At 43.6% G+C, this 26,560-nt stretch overlaps 1 non-coding gene across 1 annotated transcript; it reads right to left on the bottom strand.

Moving 5' to 3' along the window:
* Nucleotides 1–7,163: 7,163 nt before the first annotated feature.
* trnas-aga (transfer RNA serine (anticodon AGA)) lies at nt 7,164–7,245 on the bottom strand. The gene has a single exon. It is a non-coding gene; the product is annotated as a tRNA-Ser (tRNA).
* Nucleotides 7,246–26,560: the final 19,315 nt, after the last annotated feature.

The raw sequence follows: 26,560 nt of genomic DNA on the forward strand, positions 1-26,560 counted from the left end.
AACTGACAGCTCTTAACGTGGACCAGGTGCAAAACTCAAAAGGCAGAGTCATTATCAGTCACGCAAACTCATTACTTCTGTCTGTGGGGCAGTGCGAGACGTGTATGTCAAGAACTGCTCACACAAATAACACCGAAGCAATTCCAAACGGAGCTTCCCGACATTCTGGAGATTTAGTGCATTGCCAAGTAACAGAAAGTGCTCAAGTAACATTAAACAAAACAGAAAAATGTACCATGCAAAGTGAATATTCCCAATTATATTCTCGATTAAATTAGGTCAACAATGCGCTGATGCCTCCATCTGATCGAGCGAGCCAATCTCCAGCCTCCCTCACCAGGACAGTAATGAAGGAAATGAGAGAAATATAATAAAGTTTCACGTTGCGATTGCCCACCTTTTAGCCACAACAACAAAAAACGAGGGAGCAGATTCAGTGCAGGATCTGGCTTCACAACAGCGGTGAAATAACGACGTCCACTCACTTTCAGGGAAAACTGTGAACAACTCACATTGTCCAGAATATGAATACACAGCGAAGGCTGTTTAGTTCCCATATTCTACTGCTGCCCCGACATTCATACGATAATGTACCTTTCAAAGAGAGCGTTTGTAGCTGTGGGATGACAGTGGCAGCTGTTTCCCCTCACTCTTACTGCCGCCCTTGGTCGTGTAGGGCCTGCAATTCTCATCTTACACGCGGTAGTTGAGTGTGCAATTCTCTGTTGTGGAAAAGCGGAGTGTTTTGGAGCAGAAAGATGTGTTGTTTGGATGCTTCTGCATTCTTGTTGAAAAGTTCGGTTACGCTAGGAAGATGGTTTGCAGACTTTTCCTCCCTTTCTGGGTGACATTCTCAGCGCTGTAGAGGTTCCTGTGAAGCGCTGCTCTCATGTTATGGTACGAATTGATTTGGTTTCATTCCCTCTGCTTCCGTTTGTTGGGATTGCAGATTGGGTCCAACGGATGGAATCGGTGGATGAATGCCCTGCTTCCATGAATTGTCTGGCTGTCTTTTGCTTGCCCGGTCCTATTATTGTTGTGCTATTCTCGTCAAATGTGTGGCTCCTGCCGTTTGTACGTATTGCTACTAGGGACTGCTGGACTGATGCCCACACAAATTCTTTGCCAAATACCAATATCCACCCACCTTCATTCGCAAATGCATGGCACGCAAAGTTCGCAAAGTGGATTTGCTATGAGATAATTTTTAAATCATGCTTCCCTGTGTTAAAAACAAATTCTGGAAAACGATATCCAGATTCCTCCGAACACTCGGACATATGACAGCACAGAAACCGAGGGCCTCACTCAGACAACAACTCACGAGAAAACAAGGCCCAATACCCCATCATGTGCAGTTCAAACGTGGTTGACGAGATTCCACACATGGACTGCACGAAACACGATATAGGAGAAAGAGGCTGACAACTAGAGAGCTGCATTCATAATTTCATCTGTACTGTAAAAACGCCTCGGACAGCTGTTCCTTGCAGTTATGCACAGAATATTGAATGTCTCTGATTCCAGGGCTTGAATTCGGATGATATGACAGTATGCAGCATTGGTTACCTCCTTGTGTGAGGTACCTCCTGATGGAACACATGTCACACTCTCTTGCTCATTGAGAAATACATCCAAAATAGGAGCTTAGAGCAGCATTTCTGTTGTCCTTCTGGTGCTTTCCCTGACATGCCCTGTGGCACTGCATTTATTCTGTGTTTCCTGAGGGTTCGGCACATGGTTCCACGATCGTTTTATAGGCAGAAATCTGCATTTCCGCTTCATTAACGTGTGTATGAAGCGTAGGTCCACCATTCTCCATTCCATTTTTCTCTTCTTATGCACAACTGCAATACAGTAAAAGATCAATTGATATTGAAAGATGATATATAGAGGCCTGTGAAATACCGAAGTTTTAATGACATTTATGCAATGGTTAGAGAATTACCTTGATTCAGGAAATAAGGATGTAAAGTCTGTTTGGCTGGAGTTGAGGAACAGTGAGGAATGGACTCACAAGCATGTGTAGTTTACAAGCCCACTCGCAGTAACCACAAAGCGAAATAAATCGTACAAGGGGGAAAAATGCGTGTGAGTGACAAAAATGGCAGTAGTCATGCGTGATCTTCATTTCCCATCTAAAACTCTCGGTTCTGTTGTAAAAACGTTTGGAGAACCAAAATCAAAAAAAATCCCACGTGTCCCATAAAACATCACGAGGGATATCTTGGTAATTGATTACTCTACTGGTGACTTAATTTTCCTATTTTCTTGGAAACCATCTCTTTAATTGTGAGCATCAGAAAAGGCTTTGTTTTGCCAGCAAGAAATAAATGTGTGATTAACCTTTGTTCGTTTCATGTATAAGAACACTGAGACTCCTCTGCACCGCACTTCTTTTTTTATCGATCGATTTTAACACTAGTGTGTCTTTTGATTCTTCCCAACAAAGTATATGACCTCGCATTCCCTACATGAAACTGCATCTGCCAAGAATACTCTAATTGTTGGAGAGAATCCTGAGGAACAGAATGTACATGTATCTGGAAAGGCAAGGACTGATTCGGGATTGTTAACATGGCTTTGTGCGTGGGAAATCATGACTCACAAACTTGAGTGAGTTTTTTGAAGAAGTAACAAAGAAGATTGATGAGGGCAGAGCAGTAAATGTGATCCATACGGTCTTCAGTAAGGCGTTCAATAATGTTCCCCATGGGAGACTGATTGGCAAGGTTAGATCTCATGTAACAGCAGTGGACCTAACACCAACCCTTGTGAAATGGCGCCAGGACCTGAACACCAAGAAGAACATGTTCCATCAACTACAACACTGTTTTCTATTGGCAAGCCAATTATTGATCAAAGCTGGAATCTCTCCCATAATTCCATTCCTCCGCATTTTGTATAATAGCCTATTGTGGGGAAACTTATCGAACAACTTGCTGAAACCCATATACACCACATCAACCGGGTTACTGTCACCTACCTGTTTGGTCACATTGTCAAAAAAGTCAACGAGATTCGTTAGGCAAGTCCTAACCATCACAAAACTGTGCTGACTGTCCCTGATCAGATTATTCTTTTCGAGATGGTCATAAATCCTATCTATAATAACCTTTTCCAACACGTTACCAACAACTGCAGTGAATTCACTCGTCTGTAATTACCAGGGTTGTCTCTACGAAACTTTTTGCACAAGAGAACAACATATGCTATGCTCCATTCCACGGGCTCTATTCCTGTAGACAACGATGATTTGACGATCAATTCCAAAGGCTCATCAATCTCTTCATTTGCTTCCCAGAAGGTTCCTAGGACAGATCCCATCCGGCCCAGGGGACTTGTCTGTTTTCACAATCTTCAGTATTTCTATTACCTAATCCTTGTGAACCTCAATCTCTACAACACTAGACGTAAGTATCTCTGTATCTTCCTCGCCAACATTTTCATTTTCTATAGCGAACACTGTCGAAAAATATTAATTTAGTGCTTCCCCTATCTCCTCAGACTCCACACAAAACTTCCCACTATTATCCTTGATTGTCCCCAATTTAACTCTCGTCATTCGTAGAGATAATGCTTTAAATACAGAACATTTCTGATGAAGAACTCGAGTTTCCCAAGTCTAATCAAATTACCGGTGTGGTTTGCAAGATAAGCTTTCTCAACGTCGAGTAGAAATTGTTCCAGCGGGATAGCATTCATAACGTACGTCAGCAGGACATGAACCTACGTGGGGAAACCCAAAAAAACTTCTAATCATTTAGCTAAACCACGCAGCCATGACTACAGACAAAGCTGCAATGTTGAGCAGTGACCAAATCAGCCGATATATCATTGAAAGCTGCCGCTGACTTGATGAGTTAAATGCTTCCATCTCCATTCATACCTTTGCTGTCATTTGTAAGGTGCGAGACACCAATGTAAAAGAAGAAAAGCACAAAGTTAGGAAAAGATATTTGCAGCAAAATTGATTGAAAATTATTTATTGAAAGTAAAATCGCACTCGGCAATTTGGTAGACCTCTTTGCGAACATGACCAGCAGAGGTAATCAAGGGAGCTATTGATCTGAGTATTCTTGGACATGAAACAATCAAAGGTTAGTGACATATTCATTTCTTTTTTTTAGCGATCGAAATGGTCTTTCCTGATGGTTAAGCGATCGAAATGGTCTTTCCTGGAAAAGCACAGCAGCATCCGAGGAGCAGGAAAGTCGATGTTTCTGTTGCCAGTCTTTCTGCGTTCCGCAAACAATTTTTGTTTTTGGCTCAGATTTCCAGCAACTGCAGCTATTCGTATTATGTTAACATTCATCATGTTTTGGACAAAACCAATGACCTGCTAGCATCGGAAAATCGGCAGAAGTACTGGGACACCGACATGTTAGCTGAACAATCCCAGCATTCCATGAGCGGGAATACGATCCGGGCCACGGTGCTGAGAGTATCGAATCCTCACAAGTAAATAACAAGACTAGGCGATAGATACTATCGTATTTGGTGAAAATAAAACACCCTTTGTGAACATTTTGGTTGCAGGTTATTTTCAACTTGTCCTCGAAGATTTACAAAGTGGGAAAAGGCCATTCCGCCTGTGTGCATCGCGGCTAATCAGAGAGCCATCCATTCCAGTCGCAGTTTCCAACTTTGGCCCAAAGTCTCGTGTGATCTAATGTTCCCAGGGCAAATGTCAATGACTTTATCCTGTGTTCTTAAATGGCACAATAATGGGGCAGATGCATGACACTTGCACAACGACTTGTAACTCTTTTGAGGAACTCATGCTCATTTTCACCCACAAAGGGAGACACACAGAAAGATACCCCAAAGCGACAGATATCTCCGTTGTGGTGAGCTGGAATTTGAAATGGACAATAGGAGAAATGCAAGTTTCAAATGTGGAAGCACAAAAGCGACGTCCCGGCAGGGCTTCACAGGGGAGCGTCAACGTGGGGCACGGTTAAAGTCAGACATCCCCCTCGAGCCAGGTAGGACTCGAATCTACAATCTTCGGATCCGAAATTAGGCGCGTTATCCATTACGCCACGGGCCCAAGAGACACGCTCACCACTCGAAGAATGTCGATATGTAATGCCATTGACTTTTACCGAATCAGAATTAAAAAGGTGAACAAGCAGCGAAGAAAATCACCAACACTGCTTCACTTCGAAGTTTCCAATTTGTGAAGCAGTGCCTTTCACTGGCAAAGGAGAAACATTTGTCCTCAGCTGCCTGCTTCAGGGTCGCCTCCTTCTCTGCTGGAAGTTTCCATCGTTTTATTCGCAGTCCCGACGCGATTTCATGATCCACTCCAGTGAAAACGTGTCATGGTGTCGTCTAAGCAAGACCCTGCCGAAACTCTGCGAGAGACATCTGGTCATTTCGAGCTCAGGATGTGGAATTAGACGAGCTGCGTGACACCTTTTATTGGCGCCGCCACTTCACTGCAAATTAGCGGCTCAAAACGAGCCGTTGTTAGCATCAGCTTGATTTGTACCTTCCTGTCGTGCATTTGCTGAACAATATCAGATAGATCACATCCGGCCCAGCTGACTTATCTATTTTCACACTCTGCAGTATTTCTAATATCTCTTCCATGTGAACCTCAATCTCTTCTAGTCTCGATGCAAGTATCTCTCTATCTTCCTCGCCAACATTTTCATTATCTATAGCGAACTCTGTCGAAAAATATTTATTTAGTGCTTCTTCTATCTCCACTGACTCCACATACGACTTCCCACTATTATCCTTGATTGTCCCAAATTTAACTCTCGTCATTCTTTTAGTGCTGACATACCTATGGAAAGCCTTAGGGTTAACCCTGATCCTATCTGCCAACAACTTCTCATGTCTCCTCCTGGTTCTTCTCAGCTCTCTTTTTAGGTCTTTCCTGATATCGTTGGAACCCTCGAGCGCTCGAACTGAGTTTTCACGTTTTCTCCTAACATAAGACTTCTTGTTCTTCTTGACCAGGGTTTCCACTTCCTTAGTAAAGCACGACTCACGCGTTCTATATCTTCCTCCCTGCCTGACAGGTACATACTTATCTAGGACACACAGGAGCTTTTCCTTGAATAAGCTCCACATTTTTAATGTGCTCACCCCCTACAGTTTCCTACCCCACTCTACGCTTCCTAAATCTTACCTCATTGCATCGTGATTTCCCTTCCACCAGCTGAAACTCTTGCTCCGTGGAGTACACCTATCCCTTTCCATCACGAAAGTAAACTTGAGAGAATTGTGATCGCGGTCCCCACAGTGCTCACCTACTTCCAAATCTAAAATCTGGCCAGGCTCGTTACCCAGTACTAAATCGAAAGTGGCTTCTTCCATTGAAGGCATGTCTACATACTGTGTCAGGAAGCCCTCCCGCACACACTGGACAAAATCTGACCCATCTATAGTACTCGTACTGTAGTGATCTCAGTCAATATTTGGATATTGTCTTGAGTGTTCCAGAGTTTTTCATTGTCCCACAGTCCAGATGAAGTTTGTATTCCTCGCGTACGGGAGCGAGAATTCTTTCAATGTCTCAGATCAGTTCCTGTGCCGAGAAGATCAGAGTCAATGTCCCTTCCTCTACTCGGACTGACAATTTACACTTCTTCAATCTCCTATGATTCCATTTCCCAAAGGTTTTCTCAAGATTTCCGAAGCTGGAGCCTAAATTATATGGTTTGTTTCCTAAACATTTTTCCAACTGCCAACTTGACAATATTTTCACAATATCTCTTCACAATCCTCTGGCTTGTACCATGTCCAGGGATGAGAAGTCCCGTTTGGTGGAGAGAGTTCCTAGGCTGGTGAGTTTCACTTTGGAACAAAGATGGTTAAGTGGCAATTTCCTGCGGTCGTTTGTAATGATGGGAGAGGGAGCGGTGGGGAATGAGCACTCTGACGAGCAGGAGGAAGTCTTGCCAATGACCAGAGTCAGAGAACAGAGGACCAGGGATGAAAGGAATCTAATGAAAAGCAGCACTTCTGCTCAGGGCGTTCAATAACAACTGCAGAAACCCGATGTGTCGAGCAGTGTATCTGGAAAGAGAAACAGAGATCATGTTTTAAATGTGGAGCATTTCTGATGAAGAACTCGAGTTTCTCAAGTCTAATCACATTATAGGCCTTCTGAACTTTGAATAGTTCCAGCAGGAAAGCGTTCATAACGTAGTCAGCAGGATTCGAACCTACGCAGGGAAACCCCAATGGATTTCTAATCCATCGCCTTAACCACTCGGCCATGACTACAGACAGCATCGCGTGCTGAGCATTGACCAAATCAGCCGTGACCTCATTGAAAGCTGCCGCTGACTTGAGTTAAATGTTTCCATCTCCATTCATACCTTTGCTGTCATTTGTAAGGTGCGAGACACCAATGTAAAAGAAGAAAAGCACAAAGTTAGGACAAGATATTTGCAGCAAAATTGATTGAAAATTATTTATTGAAAGGAAAATCACACTTGGCAATTTGCTAGACCTCTTTGCGAACATGACCAGCAGAGGTAATCAAGGGAGCTATTGATCTGAGTATTCTTGGACATGAAACAAACAAAGGTTAGTGACATATTCATTTCTTTTCTTTAGCGATCGAAATGGTCTTTCCTGATGGTTACAATGAAAGAGATGGTTCCCAATAAAAGACAGAGATTAATTCGCTTGTAGATGCACTTCAATGTGATACGATTCACTTTCAGCCCCTAATTACCCCAGAGATGGAGGGGGTGAGTTACTTTTCTTCACTCTTCAACTCGACAGCAAGGAGGTACAGACATGAAACCGCTAGAGATGGAGTTCTTGAATTGGGAACCAGCGACACTGAAGGAACTAGGCAAAAGTGAGGACTGCAGATGCTGGAAACCTGATTTTAGATCAGAAAATTCCTTCATTACTGTCCTGGTGAGGGAGAAAGGTGATTGGCTCTCTCGATCAGATGGGGGCACCGGCGCATTGATGGCCCAATTTAATCACAGATATAATTGGAAATGTTCAATTTTAATGGTTCGTTGTTGTGTTTTGTTTTATGATACTTGAGCACTTTCTGGGACTTGGCAATACACTAAATCTCCAGTAGGTTTGGAAAATCCATTGCTGTTATTTGTGCGAGCAGTTCATGACAGAGACGACTCACAGTGCCTCACAGACAGCACTTCAGCTTCGGTGTGTCTGATCATGGTTCTGCCTTTTCAGTTTTGATTCTGTTCCACGTTAAGAGCTTTCAGCTTTTGGATTCGCTGGAGAGCAAAGTGGGTAATGCGATACGTGAGGTATTTTTCTTCAGCCAATATCTTTGATGGCGAACTTGGTAAAGTGTCAAGAAGAATGGTCATTGGCAGAAAATATCCGGAAAACCTTCATCTCTGGATCGGTTGGGCTCATCCACCCTCCAAACAAAATAGCCAAACTCGCTGGCTGAGTAACAAACAACATGCGTTTTTGTTTTTGCAAATGGTGTATTCAAACTGTTGCCAGTGGCTGGAGCATCTCAGACTTGTCCAGAATGGAAACAAATCCCGCGATCCAACTTGCCCTTGCTGAATAGATAACCGAAATTAATCCATACATTTCTGCCAATATTTGTGCCTTATCTCTCCGAGGTCTTCCTGTCTGTACACCCATTCAGATGCCTTTGAAATGTTGTGAATGCACCAGACTCTGCCACTAAATGTGGCAAGTCATTCTACACACACAAAAGCTCTGTGTGATAAACATGTGTCCCTCACATCCCTTTTAAAATTTTCCTCTTTCACGTTAAACGTTTGCTATGTCGATTTGATCTCGCGTGTCTTGTGAAGAAGTGCTCCCTGACTATTTACTCTGTCTGTCTTCCTCATGATTTTATATGCTTCTGTGAGGCCAAACATAAGCACTGAAACTCCTGGGAATCTGACGAAGCCTATTCAGTTTCGTTCTCATGTCCAAGCACGGCAAAACTTGCAAATCCTTGTGAAGGTTTTCTAAACTTACACTTGCAAGAAGTGTGTCCAGCTGCAGCACTTGTTTAACCGCGTGGCTACTCTGGAGCTGCGGGTGGACTCACTGTGGAGTGTCAGCAATTCTGGAGAGTTATGTTGCCTCCCAGGTGCTCAGGCCAGGGATGTCGCCCATCAGCTGAAGAGCATTCGAAAAGGGATCGTGAACAGCCAGTTGTCTTGGTGCATACAGGCACCAACGAAAAAAAAAACGAGATGAGGACCTGCTGGGAGAATTCAAGGAGCTAGGAGAGAAATTAAAGAGGAGGACCTCAAAGGTAGTAATGTCGGAATTACTGCCTGTGCCATGTGAGTGCCAGCGGAGAAATGAATAAAAAAAACGGCACGGTGAACACGTGAGTTGAGGAATGGTGCTGCAGGGCGGGTTTCAGATTTGTTGGATTTTGTGACCAGTTCTGGGGAATGTGGAACTATAAGATAATTGATCTACATCTGAAGCAGATGGGAACGTATGTCCTTTCGGGAGTTTTTGCTACTGCTGTTGGGGAGGTTTTATACTAATGTGGCAGGGGGCTGGGAACCACAAGATTAAACAAGTCGGCAGTGAGGTGGAAACTGGAAACGCTAAGAATCTGCAAGATAGCATTAATAATGGGAAGAGTAGGCAGAGAGCAGATGAATGCAAAAGAACTGGTGTCCTGAAATGCATCTACTTTAATGCATGGAGTATAGACAGATGAATTTAGGGCTGAGGTTGGTGCCTGGAATATGAGGTTATTGCGATCACAGAGATTTAGTTGGCAACCAAATGTTCTAGGATATGGACGCTTCAGACAGGACAGGGAGGGAAGTAAAAGGGGAAGGAGTTGCATTGCTGGTCAGGGATGATATCATGGCTGTGCGAAAGGAGGACACCATATAGGGCTTGGGTCGTGAGACACTATGGATGGAGCAGTGAAATAAGAAGGGTGAGGTTAGATATTTGGGGCTGTATTACAGTGAGCGTGAGGTGTAAGAAAAAATAGTTAAACAGATCATGGAAAGACGTAGAGGCAATAATTTAGTGTTGATTGGAGATTTCCGTTTTCCCAACTTTGACCGGGATACTCTTAGCGTCAGAGGTCTGGATGGGATACCATTTGTAAGAAGCCTCCAGGTGAGTTTTCTGGAGCGGTATATCAATAGTCCGACGAGGGAATAGGCCATATTGGAACTGATATTGGGGAATAAGCCAGGGCTGGTGATAGCAGTTGCCGTGGGTGATTTCTTTGGGAAGGGTCCAATATTCTGTAAGTTTTAGAATACTCATTGACAAAGATGAGAGTGGTCCTACGGAAAGAGTACGAAACTGGGCCAAAGCTAATTATATCAAAATTATGCAGGAGGTCGGAAATGTGGATTGGACACAGCTATTTGTAGGAAAGTCCACAGTTCATATGTGTCAGGCTTTCAAAGATCGGTTAAATATAGTGCAGGATAGGCATGTCCCGTTGAAGGCAAAGGATTTGAGAACTGTTGATGACAGGACAATTGTACGACTCGCCAAGAGGAAAAGGGAAGCATACATAACGCCTCGGCAGCTAACAACATAATGGTCCCTGTCGGAACATGAGAAGTGTAGGACAAGTCTTAAACGAGGAATCAAGGGTGTTAAAAGGGGTCATGAAACAACTTCACGCTAGCACAATTAAGGAGAATCGAAAAGCCTATTATTCATATAAAGAAGCAAGCAGGTAACCAGAGAAAGGATTGGTACACTAAAGGAAGATTAAGGAAGGCTGTATGTCAAATCTGAGAGAGTGGGTATGATTCTGAATGATTATTTTGCATCAGTGTTCACTGAGGAAAGGAACATGATGAATGTTGTTTCTCGAGGAAGACATTTGATTAATCTGGATCATGTTGACATAAGTAGGGAAGCTGTATTGGGCAGGCTAGGAGTAATTAATGTGGACAAATCCCCAGGAAAGGATGGGATCTGTTCCTGGTTCCTGAGTGATGTGAGAGAGGAAATAGCTGGGGCCCTGACAGATATCTTCGTGGCATCCTTCAGCACAGGTGAGGTTCTGGCCGACTGGAACGTTGCTCATATTGTCCCCTGTGAAAGAAGGATAGTAGGGATATTCCGGATAACGACAGAACAATGGGCCTAACATTAGTGTTGGGAAAGTTGCTGGAGAAGGTACTGAGTGATAGGATCTATTCATATTTAGAAAATAATGTGCATATCAGTGAGAGGCATTGAGTTTTTCGGGGAAGTGCCTAAGTTGATAGATGAAGGAAAGGCTGTTGATGTCATATACATGCACTGCAGTAAGGAGTTAGATAAGGTTCCCCATGGTAACCAAATACAGAACGTAAAGTAACATGGTGTGCAGGGTGTTCTAGACAGGTGGATAAAGAATTAGTTGAGCAATAGGAGACAGAGTGGCAGTTGAATGGAGTTTCTGGAAATGGAGAAAGATGACCAGTAGTGCTCCACAGGGGTCATTGTAGTGGTCACTGCTGTTTGAGATATACTTAAATGATCTGGAAGAGAGCACTGTTGCAATAATCAGAAAGTTTGTAGATGACACGAAGATTTCTGGACTAGCAGAAATTATAAGTGACTATTAAAGAATACAGGAGGATATATATATACTGGAAAGTTGGGCATAAACGTGGCAGCTGGGGTTCAAAACAGACAAATGTGAGGTGACGCATTTCGGTCAGTCTAATTCTAGATGGGGTTATACAATGAACGGAACAGCTTTGGGGGGAAAAGAGTTGATGGATAGAGAGATCTGTGAGTGCAGGTCCATTATACACTGAAGTTTGCTGCACAGGTGGATAGAGTGGTCAAGCAGGCATAGAATATGCTTGGCTTCATTGGATGGGGTATTGAATAAAATGGCTAACAAGTCATGTTAAAACTGAACAATACATTGGTCTGACCACACTTAGAATACTGTGTAAATTTGTGGTCGCCACATTACCAAAAGGATGTGGACGCGTTGGAGAGGGCGTGTAAAAGGTTTAAGCGGATGTTGCCTCATATGGATGGTGCAATCTAGGAAGAGAGGTTGATAAGGTTAGGTTTGTTTTCATTAGAAAAAAGGAAAGTTTGAGGGAGACCTTTTTGAGGTTTACAAAATCATGAAGGGTACAGACAGGGTAGATAGAGAAAAGGTTTATTTCCCAGGTTGAAGGATTAAATACCGAGAGGTCACGCTTTCAAGGTGAGACATGAAAAGTTCAAGAGGGATACACGCGGCAACTACTTGTCACAGCGGGTGGTGGGTGTCTGGAGCGCGTTCCCAGCAGAGACGGGAGAGGTAATCACGGTAGATATATTTAAGAGGCGTCTGGACAGATGCATGAGTAGGTGGGGAGCAGAGGGATACAGATGCTTCGGAATTCGGTGACAGGTTTAAACAGTAGATTTCGATCGGCTCAGGCTTGAATGGATGAAGAGCCTGTTCCTTGTCTGTACATTTTTTTTGGTCTTTCTTCTTAAATTACGCCAATTTCATTACAAACTTTGCGAGGTCGAAGGGTCTGAAGTGATTCCATGCTGAAACACTAGTCATAACAAATCTGAGTGCTGGATTTTGTGTGATAGCGTGGTCGAGCGGTCTAATGTACTGGATTTTTAAGCTTCAGTTTCTATCGAATCGTGGCTTCAAATACCAGCATCGTCAGTGAGCAACTATGTGGAGATGTATGTGAGAGAACTGCGCATGTGTGCATGCCTTTTAATTGGGGTGTTTGCAGCTCCTCAGTGTGCTTACCCTCTCGGTGATAAAATGAGCGACCGTCTCTGAAAACAACGCAAGTTCCTGCTGTCCGACAGATCCTCATATCCCGTCGATAACTTTGCTTTTGGATAACTGCGTTGCTAGTTTCTGTATCTCAAATGGTCAGCGCATTTGGCTGAAATGTTGGTGGTTCGAGCCCACCCAGGGAATAAGCCTCAAATATTTCAGCACATGCATTTACCCCGACCATGTATTGACATTATAACCGGGAAAACTCATCCATGATTCACCCCAAGTCCGCAGGGAGTGAGACGTTTTCACGCAGCAGACTAAGACATCACTTTCTCCAAGCTCCCGATGCCAACAGAAAGCGTCCACTGCAGCTTCAATGAGCGACTTTCTGCCAAGCCATGGGAAACAACTCGTGGACACTCCTTCCTTAGTAAAAGTTCTTTCCGTGTGAAAGAAGCAAAACTTTCACTTTAAATTAGAAAGGCCTTCAGGACTTTGGAATGTTACTCCAGTTCTTGGAACGTGAATAAAACCTCTGACTTGAAAATAAGAACTGGTAAAGGTTTTAGGTTGAAAGAACAAATAAAGTGTTTCTTGAGACGACTCTGATCGTCAGCAGATAGGAAATGCCCAAAACTGTAAACGGAAATGTTTGGGTTTCCTTCGGTAATTGCCCGACTGATTTACTGTCTGCCAGAGAGATTGAAATTCACATCAGCGACATAAAGGTGAGGGTAAAAATGTGAAGATATTAAGGTTGAAACTTAAATCCCGGGACAAGTGCGGAATAGATTGTAATGCTTTGAAGGAATAACTGAAGTGAAAGGTGTGAATGATATTTTTGTGATTAGGAAGAATTAACTGGATCCTAACAAATTGCTGATGAATTATGCTCGCAATGTAATAGAAAACTAATCCACAGTGCACCGTGCTTGGTTATCTCAGTCGGTGCAGTGTGAGATGGTTAATCTGAGGGTGGTGGGTGCAAGCCTCACAATGGGCGCTTTCACTGCTTAATACAATTCCCGCTCTTCGTTCCACGTGCAGTATTGCAACCCTTCGCAGGGGAATGTTCTTGCTGCTTTCATTGACACATCCGTCCACCTGCTTTTGATCACACGTCGGTTTCTGAGTGAACACTGTTTCCATTTTCCTGGAGGCGCCAGAGACAACTTTATCAGTGCAGCCGAAAATACAATGAATGATGCCCGTTTGAAAACGTGAGGTTCCAAACCAACCATACACCACCCACAGTGTTCAAAGGCACGGAAAGCGAATGGCCACTTGCGAGGGGTCTGACACAGACGGATCAATGTCACATGGGTCCTGAACCAATTTTCAGTGATTCAGATTGTTCTGATGGCAACCGAAGGGTACTCTGCCTCAACGTTTTGCAATTGTTCTTCTTGTGTTTAACGTCATGAACAGTATATTGTCAGTAATGAGAGTGGAGGTGCAGCAGGATCGTGAGGTTTCAGTGTGGGACATAGCCACAGCCAGTCAAATATCCCCAAAGCACTGGAGAGCTGTTTGGTCCAGGATCACTGCCATCTTCTGTTTCTAAACCAACAAATGAAATTACTGGAAACTCTCAGTAGGTCTTGTAGCATCTTGGAAATAGAAATCGATTTAAGACTTCGGGACTAGTGACACTTCTTTTCCATGTCCATCTTCACCTGCTTTTGCATACTCTTCATTTTTATTGAATGTCTCCTGACTTCCAACTTTATATTCAGCTTCTCTTCTATTACTTCCTCTCCGACCATTTTCCCAGTCTCCGATTTTGTATCAGAACTGTTCCATCTTTCACATTGCCCAGGACTTCGAACTGAACAAATAACTCTGTTTCTATTTCATTAGATAGCAGATGGCCAGAGACTGGAAGGCAGTGTGGTTCCGAAAACTCATCCATGATTCACCCCGAGTCCACAGGGAGCAAGACGGTTACACGCAGCAGAATACGACACCATGTTCTTCAATTCCCCCGATGCCAACTGAAAGTGGCCACTGCAGCTTCAATCAGGTCTTCCTGCCAAACCCTGGGACACAGCTCGTGGAAACTCCTTTCTCATTAACTTCTCTTCCCGTGGGAAAGGAACAAAACTTCCATTTTAAATTGGAAACGGCTTCAGCAGATTGGGAGGTTGTTCCTGTTCTTGGAACGTGTTATAAACAAAACTCCTGTCTTGAAAATAAGAAGTGGTAAACGTTTTAGGCAGGAAGGACAAAGAAAATGTTGAATGTGAGGACTCTGTCTCGTCAGCAGATGGAAAATTCCCAACACTGTAAACGGAAATGATTGGGTTTCCTAAGGTAACTTTCTGACTGATTTACTGTTCGCCAGAGTGACTGGAAATCACTTCGTATGAAAATATTCGAGTTGAATCTTAAATGCCGGGACAAGCATTAAATAGATTGTAATGTTTTGAAGAAATAACAAAAGTGAAAGATGTGATTTATGTTCTTTGTGATTGGGAGGAATGAGCTGGATCTTTGCAAATTGCTGTGCCAGGTAAATTGTGCTCAGAATGAAATAGCAAACTAATTCGTCGTGTGCCAAGCCTGGATATCTCAGTTCAGTGAAATGTGACGTTTTTAATCAGAGAGTCGTGCGTCTAAGCCACATAATAGTCGTTTTCACTGTTTAATAGAGTTCCAGCTCTTCGTTCCACATGCAGAATTGCAAACCAACGCTGGTGGAGCATTCTTGTTTCTTTCGTTGACACATATGTCCTCCTGCTTTGATCACAAGTCGGTTTCTGAGTGTAAACTGTCTGCACTTTACTGGAAGCACCAGATACAACTTTATCAGTGCAGCTGTAATGATACCCATTTCAAAACGTGAGATTCCACTACATCCGTGCACCAACCAAAGTGTTCAAAGACACAGAACGCGAATGGCCATTTGTTAGTGGTCTGACAGAGACGGCTTAATGTCTCATGGGTCCTGAACAACAATTAACTGATTCAGAATGTGCTGATGGAACGCAACGGAGCTCTCCCCGAACGTTTTGCAATTGTTCTTGTTGTGTGCTCATGTAAGTTTATGTAATGAACAGTTTATTGCCAGTAACGAGGGTGGGGGTGGGGAAGGACTCTGAGGTCTCAGTGTGGGACAAACGTGATCTGATCGAACGGGTAAGTCAAATATTCCTGGAACATGGGAGAGCTGATTGGTCCAGGATCACTCACATCTTTGTTTCAGAATCAACAAATGAAATTGCTGGAAAATCTCAGCAGGTCCGGTCGCATCTTGAAAATGAAAACTGAATGAGATTTCTGGACTGGTGACACTTCTTTTTCCATCTCCATGTCCCTCTGCCTTTCTACAAACTTCCTTTTTATTGAATATGTCCTGACTTCAAACTTTTTATCCAGCTTCACATTTATTGCTTACTCTCCAAACATTTTCCCAGTCTCTAAAATTGTACCATGCTTTTTCTATCTCTCACTTTGCATAGGACTTCCAACTGAACAAATACCTCTGTTTCTATTTCCTTAGATACCAGATGGCCAGAGATTGGAAGACATAGGAGGACGGTTAGCACTTTCAGAATATCTAGTCTGCTCCGCCATTCGATCTTGGCTAATATCGTTCTTAACCCCATTCTCCAATCCTCTCCCTGAACACTTACTCCCCAGTCTTAGGATCCAGTCTTTTTCCCAGAGTGGGTCCGAATCCGTCCCAAAACCCTCCACATGTGTTGGCAGCTGTTACACCGTGTCTACATGTCATCAATCTCAGTTTCAGTGATTCTCGGCAAACACGAACTATTCTGAGCAGCTCGATCGGGTCTCTGACCCCACTGTGATCCTGCGGGGGAGCAGTAATCATCTTCATCTCCTACGGAAAGGATTGACGCTTAAAAAAAAAGGACAGAAAGAAAGATAGGCTTGTGAATATGTAGTTCTGAATTATGCAGGGATGTTTCCAGCACTGATGGTCACCATTTCTAAGAGTGCATGCCGCGAGCCCTGATATTTTCTGGACAGTAGCAGTATCAGTTTGTGCAAAAGTGGCCCAGTACAAAGCTTAGAAGAAACATTGTTGTTCCATCTTTACGGACATCAGTCTTTCATATCATGATCGATGGGGCTTTATTGCATACTCATCAGCAAGCCTTGTTTTGAAGTTACTCGCCCAATACTACTGTAGCGGTGGGAAGAATATAATTCCGAACACCTGCTGCGTGAATTTCATTCTCAAAGTTCTATTCGCAGTGGTCCTTCATATGTGGCGATGTTTCTATCACTGCTGGCCATCCTGTTTAAGAGTGCAGCTACATATGTTCTCTGTCTTGGCACTGCAGGGAAAATTGTCTGCCCCTTTTCAGCCAATATTTCCTGGATATTTCAACATGGTATTCTTTTTTTCGATCATGTCCACTTTAAGGACACAGATACCGGGCACTGATCCTTTCTGTAACAACAGGACCGCATTTGCTTTACATGCGAAGGTGACCTGGATCAGTTACAAGGAGAGTATTCATTTCCTTCTGTCACAGCGAACACTGGATTCATGATGTTAGTCTCTGTCAAATGCATCCGACAATGTGCTCTGAAAGCTTCATTTGAACGCTGTCTGGCGTTTCTCAACGTGTGTCAACCAAAACCAGAAATCCTCAGTCATAGTTTGGAGCTTCACATATTCGAGTTTCAAAGCAGCAGACACGGGTACAGTTCATTCAGAATGAAAAGATTTACAGGCACAGATGAACTCTCGACTCTTGTTCTCATACTGTTACTAATATTACCATGTGGCCTGAGGTCTAAGCCATGATGTAACTGAAAATGAGGAAATCACAGATAGGCTGCTGAATGACAGTATGTATTTTATTTTCTTGTTCTCACAGAGTTCCAGGAAAATATGACAGCGAGGGAGAGGAATGCAAGTCAAGTGCAGCTCTGGTGAAACACCTTCTGTCTGATTCAGTCATCAACAAGAAACGTGAATGTGACTAAAGCGGGACGCCTTTTCACAACTCGAACAAAGCGCAATCACGAACAGTGACCACTTCTTTGACATCTCAGATCGCTTTTGACCTTCCCTGAATATGTATAGGAACTAATTTTTGCACACCTCAAAGTGAGAACTGTTTGATTTACCGACAATAAGTGAGTCACATGTCCTTGATTCCCACATAGGTTTCCAACTCAGCTTGCAGCCAGGTGGCAGTTGTTCATGGCTCTGCTGGATAATGCACTATTATGGAGTAATAACATGAAAGTTGGAACTCTTATTGGCTCTGGGTTTCGAATAATCTTGCTACGTGTTCTGCCATTCTCGGATTCCAGTGCTAAACCAGTTTTTCAGTTCATCTGAGCAGCAGGAGATTCGGCGTTTCTGGCAGGAGCAGAATTCATCATCTCCAGTGATCACTTTATCTGAGGGGAGAGAGTGAACAAAGTTTCACACAGCGACTAATCGGAATTGCCTTCCGTTTCAGCATGGCAGCAGATATGGGCTAGCAAATTCAAAGCCATAGTTTCTGATGAGAACAACAAGTACGACCGCTCAGATAGAGCAATTCCTCCTCACCGCTTATTCTGCAGAACTGGTACGGTTGCTGTGAGTATGCTGCATGGTATCATCAGTTACATGCTCTTGGGTTTCTGGTTTTGGCCTGTGTGCTCGCGTGGCTGAGCAACCTGAGACTCTGATTTCAGATTCCACTTCTTAACAAGGCTTAACAAGGCTTGTGATTGTATCCCAGCGCGGCCACGTGTGCTAATGGATTAATCTGGCAACGTTTTGCAGGGATGAGTTTTGTTAAAGTTGAAAAGAAAAAGTAGTCATTTCTACGAACCCGGCTGTGATGTGGCACAGCAGAAAACAACCAACATGTCAGTTCCCACGCTGGTTTCCCCTTCTGCTGTAGTTGTCACGTTCCCCTCCAGCTCGAAAGGCCACCAGCATAATATGCGACTCAAAAACAGGCTGCGCCAAACTTTCATATTCCAGACAATTTGCATTTTTCACAGTTTCTCTGAAAGTGAATGGAGATATTTATTTCCCTGTTGATGTGAAATTAGGTTCTACATTGAATCTGCTCGCAGTTTTCTGTTGTTGTTACCAAAAGGAGGGAAATTGCGATACGAAACTTGGTTACTTTTCCATAATTTCCTTAATTTCTGTCCTGATGAGAGAGGCTGGTGATTGGTACTCTCGATCCGGTGGAGACATCAGCCCAATTGTTCACCTCGTCTAATCGAGACTGTAATTGGTAATCTTCACTTTTAATGGTTCATTGTTAGTCAGTTCTGATTCATGTTACTTGAGCACTTTCCTGGCAGTATTGGTGCTCTAAGGCGCCAGTACGTTGAAAGCACCATTTGGAATTGACTCGCTGCAATTTGTGTGAGCAGCTCATGACCCAGACGACTTGCTCTGCCTCACAGACAGCATTCATGAGTCCGTGTGTATGAAAATATGTTCTCTTTGTCAGTTCTGTTTCTGTTCATGAGTTGTCAGTTTTTGGTTTCGCTGGAGACACACACACAGAGAAAGACCCACACGCACACATATATTTTGTGTGATGATTTTTTTTTGGTACTTTCAGAGTTACATTGTACTTTGCTCAGAAACTACATACATTCATGTAGAACTCTGAGCTCAAAAACTGCATGAAATTACGTAAAACTCTGTTATCTCACTTTTTGGATTGGAATCAATCTAAACATCAGGTCATAGACAGAGAACGCAGGGGCTAACGCCTTCAACATATTGTCTAGCTATTACCATTGTTAACAGCTAATCCGAGAATGCAACTTTTAAAAAAAGGCTTAACAGACAATCAATTCTTCAATGTATAATTTCAGTTACATCACACTGCAAATCTTTGCTATAAATTCTGTGTTACGATCGAGCCCTCCACAAACACCTAATGAAGGAGCATCACTCCAAAAGCTAGTGTGCTTCCAATTAAACCTGTTGGACTATAACCTGGTGTTGTGTGATTTTTGACTTGGTACACCCCAGTCCAACACCGGCATCTCTGAATCACAACTTATTCCCGACAGCTTGCAAGTGTTCCCTGAGAAACTGCAGCTTTTGGAAACGTATTACTGGGACAAAGTCATTGCTCAATGTGATGGGATGCACCGTCAATCCCTAATTACTCGAGAGATTGAGATTTTGAGTTACTCCACAGAACCCTGGATGTCCTCAGTAGCTGGGTACAGGCATGATGACATGAGGCAAAGATTTGGATGAAGTGACTTTGAAGAAGCAGCGAAACATTTTCAACTGGGAAACGCGAGAACCTTGGAGGAGTAATTGCGGTGATAGCTTTCGCTTGTATTTTTGCCATTGTCCTTCCAGACAGATGCTGATCGATCACTGAATTGTTCTGGCAGGATCCGTGTGTGTGTTCTGGGTGCAACCAGGATTTAGTTTTTCTTCGGATAATTCACAAGAAGAGAATTAAATCTTCATTTCCTGGCATGGAATGAAAGCCTGTTCTGGGCAATGCAAACACAGACTCGTATGCAGGGATGTCCATTGATACTGCAGTAGCCTTTGGGACCTGTACAAACTCTAGTGCCTACTCTTCACGTCATAATCGTCTTCGTCAGCAGTGTTTCTCTCTCCAAGTTTCCAAGTCGGTTCATATTATCACCATTGGTTTCAATGTGAAGAAGGCAATGCTGTGATAATCTGATGTTGTTCAGCAGATATATTGCAGCAAGTTAAGTAAAGACTGATGCTAACACGAGCTCGTTTTGAGCTGCGCTGATGTGTTGGCAGCAAGAAAGGCAACGTTCAACTCGCCTCATTCCGGATGACGGGCTCGAAATGCCCAGTGGGTTCTCGCTGAATTAGTTCAGGCTCTGGAATGTCAAAAACTTCAAGTATGAAAGTACAGTGAAAGGAAATGTTTCACAGAGTGGGGCATTCCAAGTGAAACAGTGACGGTGATTATGTTTGCTGATTTTTCACCTTGTGAAAGCTGTTTCCCTGATGTGGACGTTTACATTGCCTATAGACAAACTGTCACAGCCAGACCTTGTCTTTGGGTCAGTGACGGAATTGGTAACACGCCTGACGTCGAATTAGGGATTGTCGGTTCGCATTTAAAATCACGAGGATGCAGCGTGCTAGTCCATTCCTGTTGTCTGTCAGGAACGGAAGGGTTTGGGTCTTCGAATTTACAGTTTCTTTCGTCCACTTCAAATTCTAGCTTAGAGCAACCTCTCTCATTGTCTGTAGAACTGGCTTTGGTTTAACCAAAAGCTGCCTATTGGCGGTGGAACTTGCATGTTGGAGCGGACATCTGAAGTGAAGCCCAAGGAGCTGGTCAAATCCAGAGAACTCTGGACTCTCGGGGAATGTGTCTGTGTGTCTCTTTCTGTGGGAGACACGACGTGGGTAATAACACAGTGTGACCATGTCAAACGTCAATCCCATTGTTGTGTCATCTAAGATCAAAGCGAGAACTTCACTGCCATTTGCACTGGAAACATCAGAACACATAAGGTTATGGACCAAAGCTGGAAACTGGGAATAGAAGAGATGAATGTCTTTAAACCAGACTGCACCATGGGCCAAATGGGATTTTCCATTCTGCAAAACTTGAAGACGATTAGAAACCCATCTGCAGTGAAACTGATCATAAATAAAATGGAAAATCCATTTCATTGAGAATAAGTGCAAGAGCGTCTGTCTTCATTCCGTGTAATCTCGTAGTTAGGATTTGGAATTCTAACCGCAGTCGTGTTGGTTCTATTCTCGGACAGGGAATGCATGTTTTATTGTGCAAATATATCGTGGTACCAGTATTTCTTACCACTGGTCCGAACCTGGTAATGCTTGGTTTTGTGCCAGGTTATCAAAAATCAAAAAGATACAGGTTTTGGAAATATGAACTAAATACGAGAATTGATAGAGAAACACTCTTCAACTGGCAACATCTGTGGAGAGAAACAGGTTTTTTTTTTCCTTAAGATGGACAGGAAACAGGTTTGTTATAGATTTCTAGATTATACTGTTGGGAAAATGATCATCTTACCTGTCGAATCAGGATATTTATCAAAATCACTCTTGAGCTTACAAACATCGAATTTACAATCTTAAAAGGACTTAATCAGCTGTCATGCTACTTTCATTTTCCTGAGCTGGTGGAAGGCTATGTTTCAATGGCCACTTTTTGGATTGAGGATTGGCTATCTAACAGAAGGCAGAGAGTTGGGTAAAAGGTTCTTTTTCAGAATGGCAGCCGGTGACGAGCGGTGTCCCGCAGGGTTCGGTGCTGGGGCCACAGCTGTTCGCATTATATATTAATGATTTGGATGAGGGAACCGGGGGCATTCTAGCGAAGTTTGCCGATGATACGAAGTTAGGTGGACAGGCAGGTAGTACTGAGGATGTGGGGAGGATACAGAAGGATCTAGACAGGTTGGGAGAGTGGTCCAGGAAATGGTTGATGGAATTTAACGTGAGCAAGTGCGAGGTCTTGCACTTTGGCAAAAAGAATAAAAGCATGGACTACTTTCTAAATGGTGAGAAAATTAATAAAGCCAAAGCACAAAGGGATCTGGGAGTGCTCGTTGAGGATTCTCTAAAGGTAACCATGCAGGTTGAGTCTGTGATTAAGAAAGCGAATGCAATGTTGTCTCTTATCTCAAGAGGGTTGGAATATAAAGGCAGAGATGTACTACTAAGACTTTATAAAGCTCTGGTTAGGCCCCATTTGGAGTACTGTGTCCAGTTTTGGTCCCCACACCTCAGGAAGGACATACTGGCACTGGAACGTATCCAGCGGAGATTCACACGGATGATTCCTGGAATGACAGGTCTAGCATATGAGGAACGGCTGAGGATACTGGGATTGTATTCGTTGGAGTTTAGAAGAATAAGGGGAGACTTAATAGAGACAAACAAAATAATACATGGCTTGGAAAAGGTGGATGCTAGGAAATTGTTTCCGTTAGACGAGGAGACTAGGACCCGTGGACACAGCCTTAGAATTAGAGGGGGTCATTTCAGAACAGAAATGCGGAGACATTTCTTCAGCCAGAGAGTAGTGGGCCTGTGGAATTCATTGCCATGGAGTGCAGTAGAAGCCGGGACGCTAAATGCCTTCAAGGCCGAGATTGATAGATTCTTGTTGTCTAGAGGAATTAAGGGCTACGGGGAGAACGCTGGTAAGTGGAGCTGAAATGCGCATCAGCCATGATTGAATGGCGGAGTGGACTCGATGGGCCGAATGGCCTTACTTCCATTCCTATGTCTTATGGTCTTATTTCCTTTTAGTTTCCGTTATTTAGCTGTCAGGCCGAATGGAGAATTGTTTCTTTCTGTGTCTGCCTCAATATGTGTCTTTGTTTTTTTTATATTTGTCTCTGTATCCTCCTGGGCCTTTTTCACATTCTCCGACTCTCTGGCTGTCCATATCCCTCATTTCCCATTTCTGCTCTCGAAAAGCCTGACATTCAGAGACAGTTTGAGATTCGAATTGCTGAGAGGCTTTCTGACGCCTGGCTGGAGTCGTTCGAAGTTGTCTCACATTCTCTGGATAATGCGTTTGTCACTTCGACCTGAGGCAAGGAGACATTTCTTCCTCAAAATCTAAAGACTCTTTCGAAGTTAAAGTTGAATTCCTTATCCAACAGAAAAAGAAAGTAATTACATGATAGCTGAAGAAGAACAACGATGCATTTACTGTTGGTGCACAACGAATGAATGGTGACAGCAGAGAATGAGGGTGATCATGTTGTGGTGTCAGTGCCATTACCACAACATTTCCCGGGAATGCTGCAGTGTCTCCTGCCCCACCACTTAATTTCCACAAAACTGGGAATGAAGGAATGAGAATAAGAGGATGAGAAGCAGAAGTGCTTGTGGAACGGCGGCAAGAATCTCCAGGTTAAAATAGTAGTTAAAAAGACCAACCTACACTACTGGATGTAAACCAGGAAAATGAAGCCGGAACGCGAAATCAGAATGTACAGCAATTCAAACAGGACACTGAGTTTCTCGATCAGCAACACAATACTTGCGAGTAATAACGAGCTTTCAATAGAATGAGCAGGCACCAGTGTGATGGGAGCTGCTTTCACCAGCTAAGCCATGGCACCACGTTAAAAGCCAGATTTCTCGTCCATATGTGCAATGCCTGAACCACTTGATCACAGGAATTCGAAAACGTGTTTTCTGTATTAATGTTGCTCAGTATGAATGGCAATCAAACTCTGCTTGTGCAAAAACAGACATTTCAATGCTGAGCATGCCCCACTATAAAGGCACAGAAAAAGACAGTATCCTCTTGCATTGGCATCCAACAGATATTTTCGTCTGTTTAAACTGACAGAATAAAGAGGATGTGCTCATCTCCTCTCGCGTCTCATTAACCACGTTAATACACACGCAGGGATTTTCAAACCAAGATGAACAGGCTCAATGTTGTGAATTGACAGCAGTGGTGTGTGAGTCATTGCGAACAGTGAGCAATAAATGCTGAACCAATAGCACTGACACTGAGCCTTACACCATCAGCTCCACACTCACATCTTGTGTCATGTCTCCTAGGCATCAGTGCATTTGACTTTAATTATTCTACCCTGCACCTCTCCTCAATTTATTCCCGACCGCTTGCAGTGTCGAATTACAACATGCAATTAGTATGGAGGTACTGACAAGAAACCACTAGAGATGGAGTTCCTGGATTGCGGAGAGCAGACAGACCCCAAACTGCTAACGTAACTCACCCAGGGAAGAGCAGATGGACCCCACTCTGTCAATGTAACTCAACCAGGGGACAGAAGTCTGACATCACACGATCAATGTGACTCAATGAGGAAATTATGGCCTGACCGCACTCTGTTAATGTAACTCACCCAGGGAAGAGTAGACTGACGCCACTCTGTCAATGTTAGTCTTCCAGGGAAGAGCAGACGGACCCAACACTTTATATGTAACTCACCCAGCAAATGGCAGACTGACACCACTCAGAGAAGAGCAGGCTGTACCCATTCTGTCTCTGTCACTCATCCAGGAAAGAGCTGGCTGATCTGATTCTGTCAATGAAACAAAAGCAGGGAGACGAGCCTGACCCCACTCTGTCAAAGTAACTCACTCAGAGAAGAGAAGACTTTTTCCATTCTGTCTATGTGAATCATCCAGCGAAGACAGTGATCAAACCATACTTGCTGTTAAACTCAGACAGAGAAGAGCAGACTCTCACGATTCTGAGAAAGTAACACGCCCGTGGAGGAGCAGACTGACACCACTCTCTTAACGTAGCTCACCCAGGGAAGAACAGACTGAGTGCACTCTGTGATATTACTCACTTAGAAAGGAGCAGGCTGACCCCATTCTGTTAATATGACTCTCCCAGGGAAGAGCAGATGAGGGCCAATCTGTCTATGTGACTCAACCAGGGAAGAGCAATCTGACCTCACGCGATCACTTTAACACAAGTTGGAAATTGCAGACTGACGCCACTCTGTCAATGCAACTCACCCAGGGAAGTGCAGACTGATCCCACACTGTCCAAATAACTCACTCCGTGAAAAGGAGACTGACGCCACTCTGTCCATGTAACTCGAACAGGAAAGAGTAGACTGATGCCACTCTGTCAATGTAACTCACTGAGGGAAGAGCAAACTGACGCCACTCAGTCAGTGTTACTCACCGAGGGAAGGGCAGACTGACCCCACACTCTCAGTGTAACTCAGCAGACTGATCCCACACGGTCAATATAAGTCATTCACTGAAGAGCAGTCTGACCCCACTCTATAAATGTAATTCACTCAGGGAAGAGCAGACTGATCCCATTCTGTCTATGGCACTCACCCAATGAATGAACACGAACCCCACCTTACCAATGTAACTCGCCAGAGAAGAGCAGACGGAAGCCAGACTGTCAACATAAATTATCGAGGGAAGAGAATACTGATCCCGCTCTTTCTGTTTCACTCAGGCAGAGAAGAGCAGACTGTCACCACTCTGTGAAAGAAATTCGCCCAGAGAAGGGCAGACTGACCCTACTGTATCTGCGTGACTGACACAGGTAAGAGCAACTAACCAACTCTGTCCATGTCTCTCCCTCAGGGAAGAATACCCTGACCCCTCTCTGTCCATGAAGCTCACCCAGGAAACAGCAGACTATCCCCACTCTGTCTATTTAAGTTCACAAAAATCCTCTGAAGTACGTCCTATCCAGACACTCTCCACATCACTGTCTCTGTAACCGTGTGCGTTCAATGGCGAATCCAAATAACTTGCAAATGTTCAGAATGTGGCAGCAAACCAGAGCTACCACACAGAAATTGGGCGAATGTGCAAACTTCCATCAGGCAGTCACCTAAGCCTGGAATGGAAACCAAACCCGAGAGCAGTCGTGGTTGTATAATGGCAGAACAGAAACCCCGCAAAAAGAATTGCGTCCCTGTGTGTTGCAACGATTCTGAGTATTAATTAAACCCCCCTTTCTGTAGTTAATTTTCATTTTCATCACGGCCAACCTTCTTCAAAGCAGAGCACGCACTTGCTTTTTTCAGACTTCTGATATTCCGCATTCATCCCGGTTTTTACCTAATCATATTTCTGACTTTACAAACTACGTCATAACAGGTTGACAACTGCAGAATGAGCTTTGTTCCGTTCTCCACTGATGTTTGCAGTAGTCATTCAGCATATTCGAGTAGGACTTGATGCGCTTGTGGGTGGTGTATTCGCGGCATTATGGCTTTTCTTTTCGTTTTTGGTCTTCTATTTCGAGTTCATTGCGCAGACTTCTGAAGAAGACTTTTTGGAGTCGAAATGGTAACTGTGTTTTCTCTTGAAAGACAGACGTAGCTTTATTTCTGTTCTCTTATAAATTGATCTTCTTCTGATCTTTGCAAGTGAAATTGGGTGCATTACTATTGCTTGGTTTTAGTTTC

The sequence above is a fragment of the Chiloscyllium punctatum genome, chromosome 29 (genome assembly GCF_047496795.1).
Source record: "Chiloscyllium punctatum isolate Juve2018m chromosome 29, sChiPun1.3, whole genome shotgun sequence".
NCBI classification, from domain to species: domain Eukaryota; kingdom Metazoa; phylum Chordata; class Chondrichthyes; order Orectolobiformes; family Hemiscylliidae; genus Chiloscyllium; species Chiloscyllium punctatum.